Source organism: Lathyrus oleraceus, chromosome 2 (genome assembly GCF_024323335.1).
Source record: "Lathyrus oleraceus cultivar Zhongwan6 chromosome 2, CAAS_Psat_ZW6_1.0, whole genome shotgun sequence".
Lineage (NCBI taxonomy): Eukaryota > Viridiplantae > Streptophyta > Magnoliopsida > Fabales > Fabaceae > Lathyrus > Lathyrus oleraceus.
In genome coordinates this window covers 30,729,007-30,735,006 of record NC_066580.1, presented here as the reverse complement: position 1 = coordinate 30,735,006, position 6,000 = coordinate 30,729,007, and positions in this window count along the sequence as shown.

Sequence of the window (6,000 nt, the reverse complement as noted above, 5' to 3'; positions counted from 1 at the left end):
CAATACCATGATGTCATGATGTCATGATATTATGATGTTATGATGTTATGATGTTATGATGTTATGATGTTATGATGTCAAGTAAGTAATAAGCACAAACAAGTCACACCACAATCATTCCTAGGTTTTAAGGCTTGCATGAGTTCCATAGGTAAGTACCCTCCCCACTGAAGTTTGGTTGGTTCCACCTGTCCTAGAATAGTAACCGGGTTCTAGAAGGATCTCAAATCATCGACCTTTCCTTAAGTCCACTTCAGTGCAACACCAAGCGGTTGACCAAAATTTCCCTAAAGTCCAATCTCAAAGAGTGTAGCATCGAGTATCAACCAACCCCAGTCGGAACCGAAGTCAGTTATCTCACTACTTTCTAATGGCTAGTGTCATACCCCAAAATTTGCCCGTTGATATTACAAGGCATCTTTCAAGGCGTTCCGACTTGTTCTGCAAGGCACTGACATCAAATAGGCAAAAGCCCAGCTCACAACAGGCCCAGTTCAAAAGTGGCCCAAACTAGCTTGCTCGCTAGGCGAGCAATTCCTTCGCCTAGCGAACACTTCGTCATGACACTCGCCCAGCGAAGCATCAGATCCAGAAAAAAGCCCAGAATAGTTTGCTCGCTAGGCGAGCAATTCCTTCGCCTAGCGAAGCTTGCGAAAATCTGAAGTTTTGGACCTCATTTTAAGCCCAATTAGGTCACCACCACTGCTACTATAAATACCAGCTCCTCTGCCACGAAACACACACAGACGAAGACGGACGGAAAAGGACGGGAACCCTAGCACTGAAACCCTGCGGATCCAAAGAGTTCGGAAGACGGAAACCCTGAAGGCCGCTCACCCGCGCCGAAACTCCCGCCGCCCAACTCAATCCGGTCTCCAAACAGTCAATCCCTCTCAATCTTGCAATTGCACACAGGTTTGCGTATCACCGCTGTTTTACGTTTCCAATTGATATTCCTTACCTACATGATGCATTCCGATTAAAGTTTGATGTAGTCTAATTTCGTATGTGAATCTAAGTATGAACATCCTGTATATTTCTATATGCTATGCCTGTGATCGAATGCCATAATAGTACAGGTTGTCGGAAGTCATGCTGCTGCCAAGCTCCAAATCCGTGGCCGCTCGCTAGCTCATCGCTAAGCGAGCCTGCAGCGAGCCTTCGCTGAGCCTTCGCTAGACGAAGCAGAGGCGAACGGGACAGTGACTGCTTTGTCCCTTTGCTGTTCTATTTTATGTGTATTTAATTATGATTTTGCATCGTTTGGCTTGAACTCATAAACTGTTATGTGCATTTTATGGTAATAGCCAAATCATATTTTATCCTAATACTCTAACCCGTGCGTTGAATGGTGTAAAAGCTTTCATATCCCCAATGAAGTGGCCGGCTAGGTACTCCACTTTACGTGTGGGAGACCTTCGTGGAGATGGATTCCAAATTACTTCACTTAAATGTGAAGATTCATATTGATTGCCTAATTAATTTTAATGTATTAATTCTTAATGTATTGATTTTAATGTATTGATTTTAATGCGGAATCATCCCAATCACCTAATTAACTTTAAAATATGGATTTTAAATAAATGATATCGGACCTCTCTTTATTACCCCACGATTACGGTAATACGGTCATGTCCCGCGAATGTGGGGATACACTTAGCAATGGCCCTTCGATTAAATCATCATAAAATAAATCATGGTCCCTCGGATGTTGCCTTCGAAAATACGATTTTGTCCCTCGATGACCCTTCGGTGTAGCCTACGGTTAAATGATGATAGTCCCTTCGAATGCTAAGGTATCCTCACAACTGTTGCCGTCAATGACCAATCGATGATCCTACGATGACCCTTTAACATCCAAAGGATAAACTACTTACTTCTCGATAGTAAGGACAGTTTTACCCTCATAAGGATAGGAAATTCCCGGAAAGACCTCGGACAGGTATAACCTTAATTGCTCATTCATAACCTAAAAAATACTTTTCACACCTCACACCTTTCAAACATCCTTTTGGAAAATCACCACTTAGCATACATCCGTACTAGGATCATTGCCGAGTTATATTTCTCTAAACTACTTTCAAAACACTAAACGAGATAACCACTTTGTATACATTCATGCAAGAATCATTACAAAGTTAAATTCTCCCTGTTCAAAACATCCTTCACACATTTCTCAACCACCTTTTTCAAACTAGAAAACATAAATGATTGAGCAATTAAGAGCCCATGGATAACCATGGATATAAAGGGTGCTAATACCTTCCCTTTGTATAAAGTACCTCCCGAACCTAAGAATCTAAATTAAGGTCTTTCCTGTTCTTTTCCACCTTTCCTTATGGGATAAAAGAAAAGTCGGTGGCGACTCTTGCTAACCGCGACATTGCGATTAAAAAACAAAAAGTCCAGTTCACCGTATGACAGAACTGGCGACTCTGCTGGGGACAACTACAAAGAGAGGTCCACCTTAAAAAAAAAATCATTTATGTTTTCCTAATTGTTCTTTCGTTTAAGGGAATTGTTGAGTGAAAGATCCTACACCCGGATCTAGTGTACCTTAGGTAAGTAGCAATAGATCATCGCGACTATCCGGCGTATACTAGAATGGTTAAAATGATAGCTACGGTTAATGTGACACTTTGGATGTCCTGATGTTCCTCATGTTCACTTGAGGAGAAATTTGGCATTCGCGTGGTGTCATCAAAGCATTAACCAGACCTTTAGAACCCTAATTGACTTATCCTAGCCATTAGAAAGTAGTGAGATAACTGATTTCGGTTCCGACTGAGGTTGGTTGATACTCGATGCTACACTCTTTGAGATTGGACTTTAGGGAAGCTTCGGTCAATCACTTGATGTTGCACTGAAGTGGACTTAAAGAAAGGTCGATGATTGGAGATCCTTCTAGAACCCGGTTACTATTCTAGGACAGGTCGAACCAACCAAACTTCAGTGGGGAGGGTATTCACCTACGGAACTCATGCAAGCCTTAAAACCTAGGAATAATTGTTGTGTGACATACTTGTGTTTGCATAACATCATAACATCATAACATCATAACATCATGGCATCATACTAACCATTTCAAGGACTTAGGAATTTAGCTTTGCTCTGTTGAACAGGTTATGGCTTCCAGGAAGACTATCCGGATCAATCTTGTAACGATCTCTCCTCAACTCAAGGATTTGGTGTCAGAACTCCCCGATCATGCTCAGTTCAACAAGAAACATAGTCATCTCCTCAATTTGGTTACCACTGGTTTCAAAGAAGATATGATGAGAGTCCTATTCCAGTTCTTCGATCCTAAGCATCATTGCTTCACTTTCCCAGATTATCAGTTGGTACCCACATTAGAAGAGTTTTCCAAGCTGCTTGGGATACCTATCCTTGATCAAATACCTTTCAGTGGTCTGGAAAAGATGCCAAAGTCTGAAGAAGTTGCCGCAGCTCTACACATGACGAAGTCTGACATTGAGACCAACTGGGTAACAAGGAGTGGAGTTAAGGGCTTACTTGCCAAATTTCTGGTAGGTAAGGCCTGAGAATTCCTAAAAGTTATGAATGTCCATGCTTTTGAAGACGTTCTAGCATTGCTAATCTATGGTTTGGTGCTATTCCCTAATCCGGACCAATTCATAGACGTGAATGCTATTAAGATATTCCTCACTCATAACCCTGTGCCTACCTTGCTTGGAGACATCTTGCATTCCCTTCACACTCGTACTATGAAAAGGCAAGGGACTCTCATGTGCTGCATACCTTTACTGTCTAGGTGGTTTATTTCGCACCTTCCTCAATCAGTCTTGAAGAATGGTCAAAATCTGAAATGGTCTCAAAGGATAATGGCACTCTCTCATGCAGACATCCGGTGGTGTTCTAACCTCAGAGAAAATGTTATCATCATCAACCGTTGTGGAGAATTCCCTAATGTACCACTCATGGGGATAAGAGGAGGTATTACTTATAATCCTGCCTTAGCCCTACGTCAGTTTGGGTATGCTCGAAGGGGTGGTCCACATGAAATGATTGTTCAAGGTACAGTGTTCGACTATGACAATGACCCTCAAAATCTCCGTCAAAAGTTTGTACGAGCTTGGGGCATGGTGAAAAGCAGCAATTTAGGAAAGAAAAATTCTATTCCTATGGAGCCTTATCTCAGATGGGTACGCGCCAGAGCTCGTGAACTTGTCATGCCATATCTTGCAGTCGGACCATTGATTGTTGAATCAGAGGTCGAAGGAGGTACTTCCCAGATCATTCCTTATCCAGATATGCCTACTGATGTTGAGGAATTGAAAAGATCCTGGACCCAGTTGAGGGAGGAGAGAGATACTTTCGAAGCTCAGTTCAATGCAGAAAGGAAGAAAGTACTAGAGCTCACCAGTCAGCTTAATGAGGAACGAAGACTCAATGCATATCTTCGCCCAAAAAGAAGTCGCCCCTGGGAGACTTGAGCTTTCATTGTATTTTATTATTGTTCCTTTTGTAATGAACATTGATCAAAAAAAAAGTTAGCAATAAACCTTTCTCTCTTATTGGTGATTTACGCAAAGTTGAATTTCAAAAGTCCTTGAAAACATTTCATACGTTGCATAGCATAACATAACATTGCATAACAGGTATTCTAAAGGACCATATTCTCACGGTCTGCCTCTTACACAGAAAAATGGATCTCGAACAAACTATCAAAGATCTCCAGACTCAGAATGCTCAATTCAAGGAGATGATGCTAAGCTTATCCAAGGGGCAGGAGGAACTGAAGGCTCTTTTGGTCGAAAAGAAGAAAGACAAGAAAGCTGTGAGCTTCATTAACCCGGGCAGAAGGCGTAAAGGACAGGCTACGGGAATCAAATTTGGAATCCCGAATGGCCCAGAAGAGGGGGCGGAAAATGATTCAGAGGAGGAGAATGCTGATTTCTCTAACCCTGAGGATGACGATGAAGAGTATGAAAATGAACAGTACTCTCCAAGGGATGATAAGTATAAATTGCTGGAGGAACGCATGCTAGCCATGGAGGGTCAGAAGACACCTGGTCTGGATTTCGAAAGTTTGGGTCTGGTCTCCGATGTGACCATTCCCCGCAAATTCAAAATCCCCACTTTCACTAAGTACGATGGTGCGTCTTGTCCTCAGATGCATCTAAGGGCTTATGTGAGAAAGATTCAGCCGCATACCACTGATAGGAAGCTGTGGATTCATTTCTTCCAAGAGAGCCTGTCTGGCACACAGTTGGAATGGTATTATCAGCTCGAGAGCTCTGACATCCGCACCTGGACTGATTTAGCAACAGCTTTCTATAACAGTACCAGTACAATTCTGAATTAGCACCTACTCGGCTACAGTTGCAGAATATGGCCATGGGATCTAAAGAAAGCTTCAAAGAGTATGCTCAGAAATGGAGAGATTTGGCCGGCAGGGTCAAACCCCCTATGACGGACCGAGAATTAGTAGACCTGTTCATGGGTACCCTGACTGGCCCATTCTACAGCCACTTACTGGGGAGTTCTTCATCAGGTTTCACTGAACTTATACTGACAGGTGAACGGGTGGAGAGCGGCATTCGAAGTGGAAAGTTACAGGCGGCTACTTCTACAAGCAGTAAAAAGTCCTACCATGGGAAGAATGAATCGAATGCTGTGTATGGTCAAAAGAACCATAGTAAGAAAAATGGTGACCCCGCCGTTGGAGCAGTGACAATCGCAACCCCGCCAGCTCAAAACTTCCAGCAAAGACAAGACAGACCAAGAAGGCAGTTTACCAAGCTCAATATGACTTTAGCACAAGCACTGCAAAGCATGCTGAAGGTAAATTTAATCACTCTCAGAGGTCCTCCTGCAAATGTCAACACTGCTTCGCCTCGTTATAATCCCAATGCCAGGTGTGCATATCACTCCGATAGCCCCGGGCATGATACAAACGATTGTTGGCTGTTGAAGAATAAGATTCAGGACATGATCGACGCTGGGGAAATTGAGTTCGAGCCTCCGGAGACTCCTAAT